Consider the following 23,698-nt stretch of genomic DNA (forward strand, 5'->3'; position numbering starts at 1 on the left):
ACACACCATCTGGATGCTCCTGTGCTTCTCGTGAGACATGGTACTGGTGCACATACTTTATGACTGATTATCTTCGGGCTCTCCTGATACCATCATATGTTTATGTCTTTATGCTCTTGTTATGATTATATCTACCAGGGTTAATTGACTTCATTATTTTCACCTGCACCCCATATTGGGGATTAGCATCTACTGCGGCCATCTCGTCTTTTGACCAACTTCTGATTATTATATAGATATTGCAGGGGTATTATACAGGCAAAGTTTAAAGTTTTGCCTTCCTGCTCTCTACTATGTATTTATTTAACTGACTGCAATGCACGCCACTTATAAGACACTAGTGCTGTAGAACATCAGGGTTGCTTCACCTATATTTTGCGTACTGTTAAAACGTTTTATAAACATCGAGCCTTTTTTCCGGGTTCTTATTAAAACTACGGCCACTCACAATTGATCAGCTAAACTCTCTGATATTTATACCTTATATAATTGTCAGTTAGCTGTGAGGTTTTAGTATTTAATTTATTTAATTATACCGGATTATATGCTTGCATATTCTACTTGTTAGTATACTTCTTTTGCAGGTATATTCATAATTTTTCCTGTTTTTTATAGACTATTCATCATATTTCTTAGTCTCGCAGTTTGCAGTAATTACTAGCCCACCTTAATTGTGTTTGCCCCTAGAACTCTAGAGCATTTTTCATCTCACAGGAGCTCCTCATTATCTGGTTCTATCCTTATATTCAGGGATTGTTTCCATCCTCCCTGTTTTTTAATTGTACTTCTCCCCCTTACCTTGTATTGTTGTATTATTGGTATTATATTTATAATTGATGTACAATAAAATGGTTTATATATTTAACAAACCTTTGTTTTCGTTTGGGTCTCCGTCTCCTCCATATTTATTAACATTATATATATTGAGCGGTATTTGACTAGGATTCCCTTCTTTTTGGTTTTGATATCTTCTTAGGGGTACAACACACTTCTCTTTAGTGATATCTCTTATGTAGGTTTACATGTGTAGATACAGGTCTGGTGACGAATTCTGTGTTGCTCTGTAAGTGTGCTGCAGTAATACAGTGGGTACGGAAAGTATTCAGACCCCTTTACATTTTTCACTCTTTGTTTCATTGCAGCCATTTGGTAAATTCTAAATAGTTCATATTTTACTCATTAAAGTACACTCTGCACACCATCTTGACTGAAAAAAACAGAAATGTAGACATTTTTGCAAGTTTATTAAAAAAGAAAAACTGAAATATCACATGGTCATAAGTATTCAGAATCTTTGCTCAGTACTGAGTAGAAGCACCCTTTTGAATTAGTACAGCCATGAGTCTTCTTCGGAATGGTGCAACAAGTTTTTCACTCCTGGATTTGGGGATCCTCTGCCATTCTTCCTTGCAGATCCTCTCAAGTTCCGTCAGGTTGGATGCTGAACGTTGGTGGACAGCCATTTTCAGGTCTTTCCAGAGACGCTCAATTGGGTTTAGGTTAGGGCTCTGACTGGGCTAGTCAAGAATGGTCACAGAGTGGTTCTCAAACCCCTCCTTTGTTATTTTAGCTGTGTGCTTAGGGTCATTGTCTTGTTGGAAGGTGAACCTTTGGCCAAGTCTGAGGTCAAGAGCACTCTGGAAGAGGTTTTCATCCAGGATATCTCTGTACTTGGCCACATTCATGTTTCCTTCAATTGCAACCAGTCATCCTGTCCCTGCAGCTGAAAAACACCCCCATAGCAATGCTGCCACCACCATGTTTCACTGTTGGGATTGTATTGGGCAGGTAATGAGCAGTGCCTGGTTTTCTCCACAAATACTGCTTAGAATTATCACCAAAAAGTTCTATCTTCATCTCATCAAACCAGAGAATCTTATTTCTCATAGTCTGGGAGTCCTTGACTGGTGGAGGACTGCAGTGATAGTTGACTTTATGGAACTTTCTCCCATCTCCCTACTGCATCTCTGGAGCTCAGCCACAGTGATCTTGGGGTTCTTCTTTACCTCTCTCACCAAGTCTCTTCTCCCATGATTGCTCAGTTTGGCTGGATGGCCAGGTCTAGGAAGACTTCTGGTGGTCCCAAACTTCTTCCATTTAAGGATTATGGAGGCCACTGTGCCCTTAGGAACATTGAGTAATACAAAAATTCTTTTGTAACCTTGGCCAGATCTGTGCCTTGCCACAATTTTGTCTCTGAGCTCCTTGGGCAGTTCCTTTGATTCTCATTTGGTCTGACAAGCACTGTGAGCTGTTAGGTCTTATATAGACAGGGGTGTGCCTTTACAAATCAAGTCTTATCAGTTAATTAAACACAGCTGGACTCCAATGAAGGAGTAGAACCATCTCAAGGAGGATTACAAGGAAATGGACAGCATGTGACTTTAATATGAGTGTCTGAGCAAAGGGTCTGAATACTTATGACCATGTGATATTTAAATTTTTCTTTTTAATAAATTTGCAAAAATTTCTATATTTCTGTTTTTTTTTCAGTCAAGATGGGGTGCAGAGTGTACTCTAATGAGTAAAATATGAACTATTTAGAATTTACCAAATGGCTGCAATGAAACAAAGAGTGAAAATTTTAAAGGGGTCTGAATACTTTCCGTACCCACTGTATACCAGGAATAAACCAGAAGGGAACAGTAAGCACTGCTTATTACATGTACCTAGCTTTTCTTTTAACCTACTCCTACTCCTTCAACATGCTTACATATGCTCACAGTTTTGGCTCCACTAATCCTCAGTCTCCTTCGCTATCCCCAAACCTCAGCACCCTCTAACCAAATAATTATCTCTCCTTCCCTCTTATCTCCACACCTGTCCTCATCTGCCATACTGCTCTTCAACCTCAGATCTATCCTACTAAAACATGAAAAAACAGTCACTCTCCTTCTCCCACCTGCTCTACCTCTCTCTGCTTCTCCTCACTGCAGGAGACATATCTTCCAATCCTGTTCCCCCCACATCCAGGGCCGGTTTTAGCCAAAGTGGGGCCCTGGGCAAAAGTTTAAAGTGGGGCACCAAACGCTCATATATTGTACCATCACACAGAAACATTTCAGTTGCATTTACATGCACAGAGTTCAGGCCGTTAAGCGAGTGCAATTGTCAAGTCGTTCTGTGCTTGATATTGGCGTCTTTAGACAGGCTGACTAACAATGATGAGCGCATGATGAACAGTGATGAACAATTACTAGTGATGTGCTGCTGAGAATAATGATTTTTGTTCTGCCATAAACAATCCAATCACCCGATGAATGAGCAGCATTTTGCTCATTCATTGGGCAATTGCCAATCTTTACACTTATTAACTTTTGTCTGTGCTGCCGGGATTTATAACTGTGGATGCTACATACACATAGTTCAGTTTTTCTATTATATCAAATACTTATTTCAAGCAATAATATACAAATTAATTATGTAAAAATGTAAAAATCATACAGTCTGATTTTCTAGATTACTTTTTATATTCTGTCTCTCACAGTTGAAGTGTACCCGCGATAAAAATTACAGACCTCTTCATTCTTTGTAGGTGGGAAAACTTGCAAAATCAGCAATGTATCAAATACTTATTTTCCCCACTGTATATATGAGCACATAGATATAGACTTGTGTTTATATATATATATATATTTATTAAGCACATATATATACAGTACAGACCAAAAGTTTGGAAACACCTTCTCATTTAAAGATTTTTCTGTATTTTCATGACTATGAAAATTGTCCATTCACACTGAAGGCATCAAAACTATGAATTAACACATGTGGAATTATATACTTAACAAAAAGTGTGAAACAACTGAAAATATGTCTTATATTCCAGGTTCTTCAAAGTAGCCACCTTTTGCTTTGATGACTGCTTTACACACTCTTGGCATTCTCTTGATGAGCTTCAAGAGGTTATCACTGGAAATGGTCTTCCAACAATGGTTTTCACTTCACAGGTGTGCCCTGTCAGGTTTAATAAGTGGGATTTCTTGCCTTATGATTGTGGTTGGGACCATCAGTTGTGTTGTGCAGAAGTCTGGTGGATACACAGCTGATAATCCTACTGAATAGACTGTTAGAATTTGTATTATGGCAAGAAAAAAGCAGCTAAGTAAAGAAAAACGAGTTGCCATCATTACTTTAAGAAATGAAGGTCAGTCAGTGCGAAAAATTGGGAAAACTTTGAAAGTGTCCCCAAGTGCAGTTGCAAAAACCATCAAGTGCTACAAAGAAACTGGCTCACATGAGGACCGCCCCAGGAAAGGAAGACCAAGAGTCACCTCTGCTTCTGAGGATAAGTTTATCCGAGTCACCAGCCTCAGAAATCGCAGGTTAACAGCAGCTCAGATTAGAGACCAGGTCAGTGCCACACACAGTTCTAGCAGCAGACACATCGTTTCCACAACTATTAAGAGGAGACTTTGTGCAGCAGGCCTTCATGGTAAAATAGCTGCTAGGAAACCACTGCTAAGGACAGGCAACAAGCAGAATAGACTTGTTTGGGCTAAAGAACAGACGAAATGGACATTAGACCAGTGGAAATCTGTGCTTTGCTCTGATGAGTCCAAATTTAAGATCTTTGGTTCCAACCACCGTGTCTTTGTGCGACACAGAAAAGGTGAACGGATGGACTCTACATGCCTGGTTTCCACCGTGAAGCATGGAGGAGGAGGTGTGATGGTGTGGGGGTGCTTTGCTGATGACACTGTTGGGGATTTATTCAAAATTGAAGGCATACTGAACCAGTATGGCTACCACAGCATCTTGTAGCGGCATGCTTTTTCATCCGGTTTGCGTTTAGTTGGACCATCACTTATTTTTCAACAGGACAATGACCCCAAACACACCTCCAGGCTGTGTAAGGGCTATTTGACCAAGATGGAGAGTGATGGGGTGCTACGCCAGATAACCTAGCCTCCACAGTCACTAGACCTGAACCCAATCGAGATTGTTTGGGGTGAGCTGGACCGCAGAGTGAAGGCAAAAGGGCCAACAAGTGCTAAGCATCTCTGGGAACTCCTTCAAGATTGTTGGAAGACCATTTCCGGTGACTACCTCTTGAAGCTCATCAAGAGAATGCCAAGAGTGTGCAAAGCAGTCATCAAAGCAAAAGGTGGCTGCTTTGAAGAACCTAGAATATAAGACATATTTTCAGTTGTTTCACACTTTTTTGTTAAGTATATAATTCCATATGTGTTAATTCATAGTTTTGATGCCTTCAGTGTGAATGTACAATTTTCATAGTCATGAAAATACAGAAAAATCTTTAAATGAGAAGGTGTGTCCAAACTTTTGGTCTGTACTGTATATATGCACAATACTTACCAGTCTGTCTCTTCCTCTTCACTTCTTCTAAACTCCTGCACAGTACAGGACCTGTGATGATATCATGGTTACGACTGTGGTGTCATCAAAGATCCTTAAGCAGTCCCAACAACTGTATTGATAACGCAGAGCTATTATGTAGTTTTTGCGGTAGATGTTTGGTGTCAGTGGTGTAACTTGGGCTGCTCTGTTGCCAGGATGTGACTGTCAACATCATGCTAATTGAGAGACGGCTCCCCGCAATGAGGCAGCGAGGAGCTGGCTGTCAGCATGACATCAGCAGTTACACCCTGGCTACAGAGCGGAAGAGAAGCTGTTGCGACAATGTGACGTCAGCGGAAGTCTCAGAATGATCGTCAGGAATGGTCTGTGACCACTCTGTGCTAGGAGAGATCTGCGCTGGGTAGAATAGGCAGGTAGTTAGTAACCACCTGCCTGTCAGCACTTATGCCCATAGTAAAAAATTAATATAATTCTAGATAAACCCTTTGAGAGGGGGTTCCCTAGTAGTTGACAACCCCTTTAAATCCATTACCTGAGGTTGAATATGACACAACAAAATACTAAACTTTTCTTTGTGCACCTTTGAGAAATGCTGCCAATGGCTGGTCTCCTTTCTGCACAGTGGTTCTGCGCTCCTCCCCTCACCCTCTAGAGCAACTATTGGTTGCTCAAGTCAAGTCAGCTGGGTATTGTAAAGAGAGCCTGTCACCAGAAAAAAACGCTATTAATCTGCAGATATAGGCTTAATCTGCAGGTTAATAGCGTTACTAACCTGCCCGGTGCCCACACATATCAGAACGCTATGGGGAGAAAATGTCCTTTATTCACTCCAGCAACGTTCAGTTTCAGTCATGGGGGCACAGGATCAGTCACCGATCTGAGTTTACAGTACCGTGCCCCTGGCCTTGACTGACAGCCGGCCCCAATGCAGAGCGACTGTCAGTCAGGGCCGGGGGCGCAGTTACAGCCACTGCTCTGTATTTTCAGACCGGTGACTGAAACCGCGCCGGCACCGCCCCGTGACTGAAACTGGAACACTGCTGGAAGGAATGAAGTTCATTTTCTCCTCGCAGCGTTCAGCTAAGTGCAGGCACCAGGCAGGTTAGTAACGCTATTACCCTGATGATTGACCCCATATCTGCAGGTTAATAGTGCTTTTTCTGGTGACAGGTTCCCTTTAAAGCTCCCGCCCAGGACTTATCAAATCTTCTTATTGTGTAATAAGCACAGTAAACAGGACCTCTTCAACAAATTTGAACTGCTCCAGATGCTCCCCCTGTCATCACACACTTGATGTGATTCTGCAGGCTGACAACCAGGGTCGGACTGGGGTGGCTAGGGCCCACCAGGGGAACTGACTCTAGGGGCCCACACTACAGCCCACCATAAACGGTTTTATTACTTGTTATGCTTTTCTATAATGTTCTATAATTACATGATTGGCCGCGCTGTGGAGCACCAAGTTGCAGGACTATATTCGAACAGTCATTCCGTACTGCCAGAGTCCCTTTAATGGTAACTTGTCACCTTGAAAAACGCTATTTATCTGCAGATAAAAGGGTAATCTGCAGGTAAATAGGGTGTAAAGCCTGGTTAGACGGCTTATTGGAAAAGCATTGGCTACACAGAGAAAATTACATTTTATTCTCCCTGCCGCCACTCGCTTCCTGTTATTGGGTCGGTGCAAGGAGGGAGACATTACAGTCACCACGAACTACAAAGTGAGGGTGCTGCAATAACGTCCGGCACCTTGATTGTGACATCTTCTATGGAGCCCAACCTCAGGCTGAGCTTCATTGAATGACTAACATGGCAGCAACACCTGGCAACTAGTGCTGAGTGAGTGTGGTCGGATAAGGTGTGATCCCAGCATGTTCAAGTGTTATCTGAGTATCTTGTAGTGCTCTGCTAATATGCTCGAGTCCCCGGGGTAGCATGTTTTGCGGCAGTAGACAGACGCAACACATGCAGGAATTGCCTGTTTGTTAGGTAATCCCTGCATGTGTTGCTTCTGTCTACCGCCGCAAAACATGCTACCCCGGGGACTCGAGCATATTAGCAGAGCACTACAAGATACTCAGATAACACCTGAGCATGCTGGGATCACACCTTATCCAACCACACTCACTCAGCACTAGTTGCCAGGTGTTGCTGCCATGTTAGTCATTCAATAACGCTCAGCCTGAGGTTGGGCTCCATGGAAGTGTCACAATTAAGGTGCCTGACGTTATTGCAGCACTTTGTAGCTCGCGGTGACTGTAATGTCTCTTATCCGACCACGCGCACTCAGCACTACTGGCAACCCATCAGCAACCTGCAACTGCGTCACAGGGGGCTGAAGGGAACAGGTGACTGCATGCACCGGCCATTGTGCTATCTAAATGCCGCTGTCAGTGATTGACAAGGGCACTTAAATACTCAAAACAGCAGCAATCAAGGCGAGCTCTGATCACTGCTGTTACAGGCAGACGCCGGCTATGTAACACAGCCGACATCTGCCCAGTATGGAGCAGGCTCAGCTCCTGAACCCGTGTCCATACAAGCACATCCCTATGGTGACAGTTTTGTCAGGGTTAGCATATTTCACTTGTCTGTTCCTAAATGTGGAAAGACAAATGGAATTCCCTAACACATGTGAGTGAGTCCTAACAGATTTAGTAAAGGTGCCTCAAGCATATGAATGTTATTACACACCACAATGCACAGTTACATACACGCATCTTACAAAAATACATATTATTCCAGATACGCAGACGCGCACAAACACGCAGACGCGCACAAACACATCAGTACACGAATACATCATCTGAACCACCATCAATTGTAATGTCAGGTCAGACCCATATATCTTTGTATCGCATAAACCTACAACTCCCAGTATGTAATTAACAATAGAGATACTGGGAGTTATCAGTCATCATCAGACTGCAGACCATACAGGAACCACATTACTGATGAGACACAGGCAGGATCACAAATGAACATTTACATGCAGGTATCTTACCTGAGACGGCTTCTCTGATTAGAGTCGTTCTCTTTCTGTTCTTCCTCTTGTCCAGACTCCATGATGAGTTCCACAGCTCGTCTCTGCAGACTTCCATCTTCTCCGGTCTTCTGCAGCACATCCCCACATGATGCCCTTAAAGATAGCAGTGTCATTATGATGCTCCTGAATAAAAATATCTACACTGAGCCCCTAAATAAACCTAACTCTTACAATGCTCCCTGCACAAAATATGACATACACTCTACCACTCTTATGGTACATGCTCTCCACACTGTCCTCTCCTTACCATACTGGGCCCCCTCTTCACACTGTCCTCTCACACTGTGTCCCCCCTATACTACCCAGTCTCTATACTGTGCCCCTTCATCACACTCCACCTCCTCAGCATACTGTTACCTCCTTTCTGTGCCCTCACACTGTTTCCCCCATACTGCCGCATCTCTATACCTTCCCCCTCACTACCTAGTCTCTGTGCTGTGTCACATCACACTTTTCTCTCTCCATACTATCTCCTCACACTATTCCCCCACTCTCCATACTGTTTCCTTATACATCCCCCTTCCCCATTCTGTTCCTGCACTCATTCCCACCCCTCCTCTAGTTCACCATACCGTTTCTTCACACATCTCCCCATTTTGTCTCCTAAAATTTCTCTCCCCAAATATAATAAATCATTGGAAGACCACACAGACATGCAGAAGCGCGCTTACACACACGAAAACAAGCGCACACAGACACATACTAAGGGCTCTTTCACACGTCAGTACATGCGGTGACAGTTTCCTCATGTACCACAGACACTGGTACACGTAGACCCATTCAAATGAATGTGCACACGTCAGTGTGTTTCCACTTTCCACAGACCATGTGGTGTCCATGGGCAAAACACGCTGACATGTCTGTTTTTTACCTGCTGCACAGGCCACAAAACGTCCCGCACACTGATGACAGTTAGTGCTCTTCCCAAGCACTGGGTGCTGAGCGCTGCCCTCATCATAGATCCCTGCTGGCGCTGCGATCAGCAGCAGCAGGGTCAATGATGAGAGTAGTAGTCTACTCCAGCAGTGTCCAACTGTAAAAATAGGAATAAAATAAAAAAAATCCTTATACTCACCTCTCCTAAGAGTCACCCGCTGTAATCCGTGCGAGCACTCACGCCGAGGAGAATGACTCCTGCAGCGAGTGGACCCCGGAGCTGCGCTCAACAAGCGGTGCCTTGTCAATCACTGAGTGCAGCTCCGAGGCCCGCTCGCTGCAGAAGTCATTCTCTTCGGCGTGAGCGCTCGCACAGATTACAGCGGGTGACACTTAGGAGAGGTGAGTACAAGGATTTTTTAATTTTATTCCTATTTTTACAGTTGGACACGGCGGGAGTTGACTACTACTCTCATCATTGACCCTGCTGCTGCTGATCGCAGTGCCGGCAGGGATCCATGATGAGGGCAAGCGCTCAGCACCCGGCTCTTGGGAACAGCGTTAACTGTACACTGATTCCCAAGCACTGGTATGTGTCACACGGATGACACACAGGTGGACACATATCTCCAGTCCCGTAAATATCAGGACATGTGAAAGAGCCCTAATATACACACGCAGATACACATACCCACAGAAATGGGGACACGTACACACGCAGGCAAGCACACACAGAAATGCACACGCAATCATGCACAGACACACTCAGACAATCACACACAAAAATGCAGACAAGCAGGGAAGCACGCACAAACGTGTGAAGACACATATACACGTAGGCATGCAGGCACTCAAATACATACACATGCTGGCATATACACACACACGCAGGCATATACACACACACATGCAGGCATATACACACACACACATGCAGGCATACATACACACACACACAAGCAGGCATATACACACACACACACACACATATATGCAGGCATATACACACACACACATGCAGGCATACACAAACACACATACATGCAGGCATATACACACACACACACATGCAGGCATATACACACACACACATGCAGGCATACATACACACACACAAGCAGGCATATACACACACACACACATGCAGGCATACACACACACACATGCAGGCATATACACACACATGCAGGTATATATACACACACACATGCAGGCATATACACACACACTGTACACACATGCAGGCATACACACACACACATGAAGGCAGGCATATACACACACTGTACACACACAGGCATATACACACACAAATGCAGGCATATACACACACACAGGAATATACACACACGCAGGCATATACACATACAGTCATGGCCAAAAGTATTGAGAATGAGACAAATAGTAATTTTTCCAAAGTTTACTGCTTCATTTTTTGTAATGGCAATTTGCATATACTCCTGAATGTCAAAGATTGATCAGCTTAACAGCAATTACTGTACTTGCAAAGTCAATATTTGCCCAGAAAATGAACTTTAACCCCCAAAACACATTTTAACATCATTGCAGTCCTGCCTTAAAAGGAGCAGCTAACATCGTTTTAGTGATTGATCCATTAACTCAGGTGTGGGTGTTGATGAGGACAGGGCTGGCGATCAATCAGTCATGATTAAGTAAGAATGACATCACTGGACACTTTAAAAGGAGGCTGGTTCTTGGTATCATTGTTTCTCTTCAGTTAACCATGGTTATCTCTAAAGAAACATGTGCAGCCATCATTGCAATGCCCAAAAATGGCCTAACAGGGAAGAGTATCGCAGCTACAAAGATTGCACCTCAGTCAACAATCTATCGCATCATCAAGAACTTCAAGGAGAAGCATGTCAAAAAGGCTCCAGGGCACCCAAGAAAGACCAGCAAGCACCAGGACCGTATCTTAAAACTGTTTCAGCTGCGGGATCGGACTACCAGCAGTGCCGAGCTTGCTCAGGAATGGCAGCAGGCTGATGTGAGTGCTTCTGCACGCACTGTGAGGCGGAGACTCTTTGAGCAAGGGCTGGTTTCAAGGAGGGCAGCAAAGAAGCCACTTCTCTCCAGAAAAAACATCAGGGACCGACTGATATTCTGCAAAAGGTACAGGGAGTGGACTGCTGAGGACTGGGGCAAAGTCATTTTCTCTGATGAATCCCCTTTTCGATTGTTTGGGACATCTGGAAAACAGCTTATTCGGAGAAGAAGAGGTGAGCGCTACCACCAGTCTTGTCTCATGCCAACTGTAAAGCATCCTGAAACCATTCATGTGTGGGGTTGCTTCTCAGCCAAGGGAATCGGCTCACTCACAGTCTTGCCTAAAAACACAGCCATGAATAAAGAATGGTACCAGAATGTCCTCCAAGAGCAACTTCTCCCAACCGTCCAAGAGCAGTTTGGCGCCCAAAAATGCCTTTTCCAGCATGATGGAGCACCTTGCCATAAAGCAAAGGTGATAACAAAATGGCTTATGGAACAAAACATAGAGATTTTGGGTCCATGGCCTGGAAACTCCCCAGATCTTAATCCCATTGAGAACTTGTGGTCAATCATCAAGAGACGGGTGGACAAACAAAAACCAACAAATTCTGGCAAAATGCAAGCATTGATTATGAAAGAATGGACTGCTATCAGTCAGGATTTGGTCCAAAAGTTGATTGAGAGCATGCCAGGGAGAATTACAGAGGTCTTGAAGAAGAAGGGGCAACACTGCAAATATTGACTTGCTGCATTAACTCATTCTAACTGTCAATATAACCTATTTGTACTCATAATATGATTGCAATTATATTTCTGTATGTGATATAAACATCAGACAAACACTAATAAAAACCAGAGGCCAGCAGATCATGTGAAAATATAATTTTGGTGTCATTCTCTACAGAAGCGCTCCTAAGGCGGGAGACTGCAGTGCAGGGCGCGCTGTGACGTCACTTTCAGCAGACGTGCGGCCCTGTCTGCTAAATGTGACGCTGCAGTACAGCCCCTGCTCTGCTCTTCGGCTCTCCTGCTCCCAGGCCACTCCCGCTACTGTTCTGGGCATCGCGGCGGCGGTGAGAGTGTGTGCGCGCGCCCTTAAAGGGCCCGCGACCACTTTTTTTTTCCTTTTTTTTTTTTAAATTCTCCTCTGCCTTCTCTGCAGGGGGCCGGGGCCCACCGGGAAATTTCCTGGCACCCCGCCAGGCCTGTCCGAGCCTGCTGACAACCCCCCACTCTCCTATCTCCCAGCCTCCCTCATCCCCGCTCCATCAGCTACTAGTTACCAAAGTGTTTTCTGCTTGGTGAGCTCAGCTGACATCAGTCTGACAGTTTCCACTAAGATATATTGCAGAAAAGGCAGCCCACCGCACAGCCTGGAATGCCGGCTGCACTTTTCAGTAAGATATCTTGCTGTTGTCCATAATAGCATGGAACATTAAAAGATAAGCTTCAAGTCACGGACCATGAGCTGGGAGTCAGAGGGAACAGACAGAGGCTGCAGTGCTGGGACGAGGCACAGGTTTTGCCTCACACACTTGTACGTGTCAGTGCCTCACCTGATTCCTTCAGCATCCTGTCACATGCGCAGAAAAAACCCAGCTCAGTCTCAGACCAAAGTCACTGGCAGGGGCTGGAGGGGATGGAGCGCTGCCTGGCCGTTTCTATTGAGAGTGCAGGAACGACGTAGCTCCTGTCTCATTGATAATTGGAAAGGAGCCCCCAACACAGCCCCCAGTGTGACCGCAACCATTATGCCCCCACTGGGGGCCCCTGAGGGAGTGGGGGCCCCAGGCATTTGCTTTGTTTGCCTCCCCATAATGTCAGCCTGCCCACATCTGATACTTCCCATTTATTCCCCCTCTTATCGCTCTCATCCTAATATGAATTACCGCAATCTCTCCTATGTAAAACCTGTGTCCTTGACGACCACCCCTCTGCTCCCTCTCTCTGGAGCACTCTGAAATGCCCACTCTGTCTGTAATAAGCTCCATGTGATTCATGACCTCCTTACCTCTCACAATTTCTCCTTCCTGGGCCTCACCGAAACATGGCTGACACCCTCCAACACTGCCTCCCTTGCTCCGCTGTGTTATGATGGCCTCCACTTTGCCCACACTCTTCTCCTTGGCAACATACATGGCGGAGGAGTGGGTCTTCTTCTTTCTACCAACTGCACCTTTAATCCAATCCCACCTCTAACCTGCCTTATCTTCTCTTTTGAAGTCCACTCTGTCCGCATCTATTCTACCTCCAAGTGGCCGTCATATACCGACCTCCGGGCACGGCCACTACCTATATTGACTAATTCTCCACCTGGCTTCTTCACTTTCTTTCCGCTGACATTCCCACTATCATAATGGGTGACTTCAGCATCCCTACTGACACCCTCCAGTCAGCAGCCTCCAAACTCCTGTGTCTTACTTTATCTTTTGAACTTACTCAATGTTCCTCCTCAGCCACCCACACAGACGGAAATACATTAGACCTTATCTTCACCCGTCTCTGCTCCCTATCTAACTTCACAACCTCCCCTCTCCCCCTACCTCATCACCATCTACTCACTTTCTGTTAGCAGAGGATTAATCCGCGTGACATCCAGAGTTTAGAACACAGAATGTAGGTTTATTCATATCCAGCATAGGCACAGCATGGAGTCTGGTGTTACTGCAGCATGAGGAAATCAAATCAGATATATAACAACACAGGAAGAGAAGGAGGGGGCATCCTGTCTGTGGGAGTTTTTTTTTTTTTTTAACTAAACTTTGTTAACAACCTCACAATATGCACAACATATGAAACAGCACAGTAGTTGTTGCAATACACATACAGATTAATATGTATTATTCCAACACCCCCACTCAACAACTACTTATCCTCTTAGTCCCATTGTGGTTCTCAATTCTTTTAACCTAGCTCGTGGCAATGGCTTTGTCATAATGTCAGCTACCATCTTATCAGTTTCACAATAGACAAAGTGAATTATCCCACGATCTATCAAATCACGTAGATGATGATGTCTGACGTCAATGTGCTTGGTTCTAGCACTGATTTTTTCACTGCATGCAAGTTTAATGCATCCTTGGTTGTCCTCATAAATCACCGTCGGCTGAGTTGTCGGTTTGCCAAGATCGTCCATCAATTGTCTTAGCCAAACAACCTCCTGGCTTGCATAGGCTGCGGACACATACTCCGCTTCTGTAGATGACAAGGCAACAGACACTTGTTTCCTACTAGACCAGGAGATTGAACTTTCTCCAACTTTAAACAAGTATCCACTTGTGGATTTATGATCACGCGAATCACCAGCCCTATCCACATCTACATAGCCGGTAAGTTCTAGATCTCCTGCTGCAGATAGTTTTAAATTTACATCTTGCGTTTCTTTCAAATATCGGAGAAGTCTCTTAACAGCATTCCAGTCTCTTTGGCGCGGTTTTTCCACATATCTGCAAAGGATTCCAACTGTTGTTGTGATATCCGGTCGAGTCATAGTTGATATGTATAGAAGTGTCCCCACTGCCTGACGATATTTCTCATTGTTAGGCAACAGGTCATCTTCTCCTTCCAGCTTCAGGTAGGATGGTTCCATTGGGGTTGATATACCTTTGACCTCTGACATTTTAAACTGATTCAGAATCAAATTAATTTTTGCACTTTGGTTTAGAAGAAAACTTCCATCTTCCTCTCTCTGGATTTGGATTCCTAGATAATATGTCACACTTCCAAGGTCTTTTGATTCAAAGTGCTGATTCAGAATTTCAGTCATTTTTCCAATTCCTGCGTCGTCTTGATGAACAACAATCACGTCGTCCACATATAAGAGAATATACATCCACTTTCCATCTGTATATTTTGTCTTCCAACAAGACTTTATTCATCTTGGTGTTCCATGCTCTTGCTGATTGCTTAAGACCATAGAGAGATTTTTGTAGTTTGCAAACAAGATTCTCTTGACCTCTTTTTACATAACCTTCAGGTTGAGTCATGTATAAGTCCTCCTCAATGTCACCATTTAAAAAGGCAGTTTTTATATCCAAATGTCTGACATACATCTTTTGTACAGCAACTACAGCTAACAAAGCTCTGAACGTGGTCTGTTTAGTGACTGGAGCAAATGTAGCATCGCAATCTTCGCCATACTTTTGAGAATATCCTTTTGCGACCAACCTTGCTTTGAATCTGTGGACTTTACCTTCTGAGTCATATTTGGTTTTGAAGACCCACTTGCACTTGATTGCCTTTTTGCCCTGTGGTAGCTTGGTGAGTTTCCAAGTTTGGAGTTGATGAAGCGATTTGATTTCCTCATTAGCGGCATCGATCCACTTTGTTCTTTCATGGACAGGTAGTGCTTGCATTTCATCCCATGACTGCGGCTCTGACTCAGGTAGTGTCTTGACAATGTAGGATAGACGTTTAGCTGGTATACCTTTGCTTGATCTTGACGATCTCCTGATTTCAGATTCACCTGATTTTTCTGTTGTTCCTTCATTAGTTGAAGAATCCAGCCAGACCTCTACATCCTCCTTGTTGCTGTCTTGTAATTGTGACTTCAGCTGGACTACTGGCGTGATGTCACAAAACTTGGGTGATACAAAGTTCTCATCAATCACTACATCTCTACTTATTGTGATCTAGTTTGTTTCTGGGTGTAGAATCAAAATGCAGCAGCAGGGGTTTTAGAAATAACTACACAAAAAAATAAATGTAAACACAAGCAGGTGTAGTGCTATAGAAATGTAAAACTTAACATTTATTACCACTAGATAAAATATGTGCAAAATACAAGGACCTAAAAACACAGATGTACTGTCTGTGATATTAGATAGCCAAAATACTTCCATGTATTGTTGCGTCCAAAGATATAGATATATGTCATATAAGCATATTGTATCTCTGACGCAACCAAGAAAGTGTGGCAAAAAGAAAATGATGGAGCCTACGGGACACTATAACAACTTATTGTGTCTCAATATGTGAGAACGCAGAAACATTAACCCTATCAATGGTAACCATTTAACCTTGCTATATATAGAAATGGAACATCCTCACCAATTTTGATATCCGTTCCTGCTCTCAGACTTCAAGATAGCTCCATATGATGGGGGCAGACCAAGTCTCATAGGGTCACCAGCCCATCACAATATACCGCTCCCGACGCGTTTCTTTGCCTTAGCTAGTCATCAGGGGAAAAAAAGAGAAGACATGCGGTATGCACGCTGCCCACAATCGCGCAGCTCATTCACCAGACAGCGCCATTTGACACTCTGATAAGTCCTCTTTTAAATCCTAGTCGCGCTATACTCGCGATCGTGTCACTTCCGGTTCCGGTCAGCTGACATCCGGTATGTGGAACGCAGGTGCCGGGCGTGACACGCAAGCGTCACATCCGGTGTGCGCATCACAGACAAGGAAAAACCGCACACTACGGAGCGACGATTAAGGGGCACACAAGGTAACCAACTGACATCTTGTGTTGGATGGTGACATGAAGCCCTCCCATCCATAAGTACCCCAGGCCAGGGCAAATGTCCAAGTTATACAGTAGCTGACACCCATCCAGGCACATACCGCATGTACCGCGGTATATACTAACCACGTATATTCTGCCCCAATGGTTCATGAGCTGGAAATACCTCATAGGTCAAAACCGCACAGTGGTGCCACGGCCCAGGTCGAGAGCGCACTTAAAGCCCAAACAAAAAATTATTATGAAAATAAAAATGGAAATAAAGGTGAAATTATGAAAAAAAAAAAAAAGGGGAATATGAAGAAATATGAAGAAATATGAAGAAAATATCTTTGGACGCAACAATACATGGAAGTATTTTGGCTATCTAATATCACAGACAGTACATCTGTGTTTTTAGGTCCTTGTATTTTGCACATATTTTATCTGGGTGTAGAATCCTATAACCTTTCTGGGTTTCGCTGTAGCCTACCAGGATACCTTCCTTAGCGTGAGATTCCCACTTAGTTCGCTTTTCTTTGGGAACATGCACAAATGCTTTACTTCCGAATATTCTTATGTGATGTAGTTTTGGCTTTCTGCTATTCCATTGCTCAAATGGAGTTTTGTCTGTAGCTTTACCTGGTAGTCTGTTCTGAAGATAGCAAGCTGTCATGATTGCTTCACCCCAATATACTGTGGGCAGATTTGCATCAAATAACATGCTTCTTCCACTTTCACATAGTGTTCGGTTCCTTCTTTCCGCGACACCATTTTGCTCTGGGTTGTACGGTACAGTGGTCTGAAATAGGATTCCATTTTTCTTTAAAATGCTCTGTGTCTCATTACTTGTATATTCAGTCCCATTATCTGCACGTAGAATCTTTGACATTCTTCCAAATTTATTATATACTTCAGCTGGTATATTTCAAGTTTCTCTGGAACTTCCTTCTTGCTGTGAAGCAGGTGGACAACTGTATATCTTGAATGATCATCAATAAATGTGAGAAAATATCTCTTCTTCCCTGGGGTCAGAGTGCTCATTGGACCACAGACATCTGTGTGTATTAAATCTAGTGGCTGTGCTGTTGTTGTACTAATTCTCTTAGGAAAAGCTTTCCTAGACATTTTCCCTTTGATGCAGCTAGTACACTTCATTGTCTGGTTACATAGATCAATTGTAATATCCTCAGCTAGTTGCTTTTGGACTAACTTTCTTATTGCTTCTGGGTCTCTGTGTGCCAGACGCATATGCCACACATGAATACAGTTTTTATGCTCTTCTTGTTGCGCTGTATACACACACTCTTTGCATTTCAGCTGATAAAGTTCATCTGTGATGTTTCCCTCTACTAGTGTGTGACCTTCCTTTGAGATGATGCAGCTATCATGCTTAAATGTAACTTCATTTCCTTGTTTTGTGAGTTTCTTCACAGATAGTAGATTACTTTCAAGACTAGGCACATACAGCACATCCTTTACTGGGATCTTCCTGCTTTGTGTTGGTGAGATTTGACAATCAATATAACCATCTCCTATGCCTTCTGAAGTCATGTACTGACCATTAGCCATAATCAATTTCTCTGATTTACTTTGGTTAAGCTTAGAAAAGAAGTCTCTGTTATTAGTCATGTGACTAGCTGCTCCAGAGTCTATACACCATGCATGCTTTGATGTATTTGCACTGACAGTAAATGCAGTTTCAGTATTCACAGAATCATTTTCTCCAGATACAGCACTTTTAACCCTTTGATGACTGCTTTGCTTTTTCAGCTGATTCATTCTAGCTTTCCAGACTCTGCAGTCAGCTTTCAAATGTCCTGATTTCTTGCAAACAAAACATTCACGTGTTTCTTTTATGTGCTTCCTGTTATCAGTTAGGTTTTGTGTCTGTAAAGCAGATTCTGTGTTGCATGTCCTACTGTTTACACCTTCTGCCTTTCGCTTATATTCATTTATGAGCTTCCCCCTGACATAATCCAGTGTAAGCTCATCATCTGGACGCGCATCTAGTGCGGTTACAAGCGTATCATACCTCTCTGAAAGGCCACTAATCAGTAATGCGGCCACATGAAAGTCCTTTAGATCTTCCCCAATGACTCTCAGGCGTTCTACAACTTCCAGAACACTTCTTATGTAATCCTGCATATCCTGGCCTTTCTGTAGCTTAGACTGGTACAGCTTTCTCATGAGATAGAGCTTATTGCTTAAATTTATCCTCTCATGTACCTTTTGCAACTGCTCCCACATTTCCTTTGCAGTATTACATTTACACACATGCACAATCTGGTCATCATCTATACTGAGTGATATGGTACTTTGTGCTTTCTGATCCATCTCTGTCCACTCCTGTGGCACTGGGTCAGGTTTAGGCTCCTGTGTGTATTTCCACGTACCTTCTCTTATTAGCAGCATTTTCACTTTGAATTTCCAGGATTGATAATTCTGGTTAGTGAGACTTGGCACTGTAAATTTCATGGAGCTGCTGCTGGTGGCCATCTTTGCTTCTTCTCAGTTTGCTGTCTTTCTTTCTTTTCTTTCCTCTGTGTTCTGGGGATCTGTGACTCTGGGACTCTGGTACATCTGGGCCCATAACCTGTTAGCAGAGGATTAATCCGCGTGACATCCAGAGTTTAGAACACAGAATGTAGGTTTATTTATATCCAGCACAGGCACAGCATGATGTTACTGCAGCATGAGGAAATCAAATCAGATATATAACAACAACACAGGAAGAGAAGGAGGGGGCATCCTGTCTGTGGGAGTTTTTTTTTTTTTAACTAAACTTTGTTAACAACCTCACAATATGCACAACATATGAAACAGCACAGTAGTTGTTGCAATACACATACAGATTAATATGTATTATTCCAACACTTTCTCATCTCTGTCCTCCTCACCTGTCACCCATGTCAGCAAATAGCACACCCCTGAAGAAACCTTGCATGTCTCCACACTCACACACTCTCTAATTCTATTCTACCACTGACATCCATATCTTCACTCCACGACACAGACAGTGTCACTGCCTTCTACAATGCCACTCTAGCATAGCACCAGCTATTGACTCGGTTACCCCTCTCATGCATGACAGAGTGTGACGAATCAATAGACAAAACTGGCACAATAGCATCACTAAAAAGCTTTGGCAAGTGTCCAGGGTCGTGCAGGGCTGCTGCTAGGAATTTCGGTGCCCCATACTGGCAAAATTTTGGGGCCCCCTTGAAACTCCACCCAGGCTTCACCCCAGCTCCGCCTCCACTCCTCAAACCTTCCACAGTCCCACCGACCACTCTTGGAAAAACTCTACTTTCTGCCACACTGTGACCACACCACATATTACCACCACATAGTGACTGAATAATACCACATACAAGAGACAAATACTGTCACACCATGACCAGATCAAGACTATGAGAGCATCGTTCAGGCTTTCAGACTTGCATTGAGAGATTGTGACATAGCTTCTGACTTCCAGTCAGTCAGAAGCTGCGTTCACAAGATGGCGCCGCAAGACCGAAGCAGTGCTGAAAATTGATGAAGACGCCAGAAGATGAGTATGACTTATGTTTAAAGGGACTCTGTCAGCACAGGATGACTGTTCAAATAAAGTCCCACCACTCGGTACTTCACGGCAGAGCCAACCCTTTAAATTCACCTGCCCACCTGTTTGTTCTCCCTCTATCTCCACACCCCCCCTTCTGGCTGGGAGTCTGCATTTCACATCCTTGAAGCCAAGTGATTGCCATTCCTGGCTCTGACACCAGCGAATCCTCACAGTGCTTACGATGTGTGGATTCACAAGTCTTCAGTCAGTGACACAGAGGGACTGCTGGCTTGTGGATTTAGACTGGACAACCCCTTTAAGGCTCCTTCAGCCATCAGTGAATATCGGTCTGTGCTCGGACCGCAATGCATGGACTTGCCGCGGGTCTCCTGACCTCAACTCAGCAGCCTCACAGCATGTATGAGCATGCGGGTCAGCATGATTGGTGCCCAGTCCAAGCACTGCAGACTGAGAGCAGAACGATTTCTCACTTCCAGTATTTACACTGTCATAATAATAAAGATGTTTCCCAATCATATACAGTGCATTGTGAAAGTATTTGGCCCCCTTGAACTTTTCTACCTTTTGCCACATTTCTGGCTTCAAACATAAAGATATAAAATTCAATTTTTTTGGAAAGAATCAACAACAAGTGGGACACAATCGTGAAGTGGAACGAAATTTATTGGATATTTTAAACTTTTTTAACAAATTAAAAACTGAAAAGTGGGGCGTGCAATATTATTCGGCCCCTTTACTTTCAGTGCAGCAAACTCAGTCCAGAAGTTCAGTGAGGATCTCTGAATGATCCAATGTTGTCCTAAATGACTGGTAATGATAAATAGAATCCACCTGTGTGTAATCAAGTCTCCGTATAAATGCACCTGCTCTGTGATAGTCTCAGGGTTCTGTTTCAAGTGCAGAGAGCATCATGAAGACCAAGGATCACACCAGGCAGGTCCGAGATACTGTTGTGGTGAAGTTTAAAGCCGGATTTGGATACAAAAAGATTTCCCAAGTTTTTAACATCTCGAGGAGCACTGTACAAGCGATCATATTGAAATGGAAGGATTATCAGACCACTGCAAATCTATCAAGACCCAGCCGTCCCTCTAAACTTTCATCTCGAACAAGGAGAAGACTGATCAGAGATGCAGCCAAAAGGCCCATGATCACTCTGGTTGAACTGCAGAGATCTACAGCTGAGGTGGGAGAGTCTGTCCATAGGACAACAATCAGTCATACACTGCACAAATCTGGCCTTTATGGAAGAGTGGCAAGAAGAAAGCCATTTTTCAAAGATATCCATAAAAAGTCTCATTTGAAGTTTGCCACAAGCCACCTGGGAGACACACCAAACATGTGGAATAAGGTGCTCTGGTCAGATGAAACCATTATCAAACTTTTTGGCCACAATGCAAAACGATATCTTTGGCGTAAAAGCAACACAGCTCATCACCCTCAAAACACTATCCCCACTGTCAAACATGGTGGTGGCAGCATCATGGTTTGGGCCTGCTTTTCTTCAGCAGGGACAGGGAAGATGGTTAATATTGATGGGAAGATGGACGGAGCCAAATACAGGACCATTCTGGAAGAAAACCTGTTGGAGTCTGCAAAAGACCTGAGACTGGGACGGAGATTTATCTTCCAACAAGACAATGATCCCAAACATAAAGCAAAATCTACAATAAAATGGTTCAAAAATAAACGTATCCAGGTGTTAGAATGGCAAAGTCAAAGTCCAGACCTGAATCCAATCGAGAATCTGTGGAAAGAGCTGAAAACTGCTGTTCACAAACGCCCTCCATCCAACCTCAATGAGCTCGAACTGTTTTGCAAGGAAGAATGGGCAAGAATTTCAGCCTCTCGATGTGCAAAGCTGATAGTGACATACCCCAAGCGACTTTCAGCTGTAATCGCAGCAAAAGATGGCGATTATTAACTCAAGAGGGCCGAATAATATTGCACGCCCCACTTTTCAGTTTTTAATTTGTTAAAAAAGTTTAACATTTCCAATAAATTTCGTTCCACTTCACGATTGTGTCCCACTTGTTGTTGATTCTTTCCAAAAAATTTGAATTTTATATCTTTATGTTTGAAGCCAAAAATGTGGCAAAAGGTAGAAAAGTTCAAGGGGGCCAAATACTTTCACAATGCACTGTATATAATTGGGAAACATCTTTATTATTATGACAGTGTAAATACTGGAAGTGAGAAATCGTTCTGCTCTCAGTCTGCAGTGCTTGGACTGGGCACCAATCATGCTGACCCGCATCCTCATACATGCTGTGAGGCTGCTGAGTTGAGGTCAGGAGACCCGCGGCAAGTCCATGCATTGCGGTCCGAGCACAGACCGATATTCACTGATGGCTGAAGGAGCCTTAAAGGGGTTGTCCAATCTAAATCCACAAGCCAGCAGTCCCACAGTTTTTAATTTGTTAAAAAAGTTTAACATTTCCAATAAATTTCGTTCCACTTCACGATTGTGTCCCACTTGTTTTTGATTCTTCCCCCAAAAATAGAATTTTATATCTTTATGTTTGAAGCCAGAAATGTGGCAAAAGTTAGAAAAGTTCAAGGGGACCAAATACTTTCACAATGCACTGTATACACTTATATCAATCATTCCCTCCCCTCCCCCCTTTCAGGAGCAGAGGGAATGATTGTATCATATAATCATGTACTGAGATGGTGGACAAATTAATACATGAACTTAAAGGGGTTTTCCCACGAACAAAAGTTAATTTTAATCAATAGATCTTTGAATAATGTAATGGCTGTGTCTGACCGTGTACAGAACACGGTCTGATCATACCATGACGCGCCCTCTGGGCCGTGGGGTACCCGGTGCCGGGCCGGTAAATGCTGGGGGATGTCACAGTAGCGGTGACCCGGTCCGTGACCCAGGGGTTATTGATAGGGGATTTATGGTGATTGTATAAAGTTTGTGACGCCACCTGTGGTATGCGGCTAGGGGAGCCGCCGCTGCGGAGCAGGTCCTCTGGAGCTGATGTTACTGCAGCAGGGATAGTGTGGCTCTCCACAGGTAGAACTTAGCTCCAGGGCAGTGTAGATGTTATGGGTCATGCTGGACGTTGTAGTGCAGGGGTTGATGGCGCAGCAATAATCCACAACTCAATGGCGGTTTCCTCTTATCTTTACTGGTGGTGATTAGACAAGCCGGGACTAGGGTGCTGGCTAGAAGTGGAAGTCCGGGCATCCTGGAAGCAAGTAAAGAATCCTCCTTGCCAGGTGAAATTGGAGGCCTTCCCTTTACACTAAACTCTTTGGCCCTGCTGCTTGTAGCTGTGCGCGGCCCTCGTCCCTGAGTGCAACGTTTCTGTGCTCACCCGTATGGCAGGCAGCTCGGGCCTTGCTGGTGCGTCGCTCTCACGTGGCGGTGCTGAACCCTGCGGTGCTGCTGAGCCTTTGGGCGTCTGATGGGGCC

The sequence above is a fragment of the Phyllobates terribilis genome, unplaced genomic scaffold, assembly GCF_046119375.1.
Source record: "Phyllobates terribilis strain yellow unplaced genomic scaffold, ASM4611937v1 Scaffold_35__1_contigs__length_13245226, whole genome shotgun sequence".
NCBI classification, from domain to species: Eukaryota; Metazoa; Chordata; class Amphibia; order Anura; family Dendrobatidae; genus Phyllobates; species Phyllobates terribilis.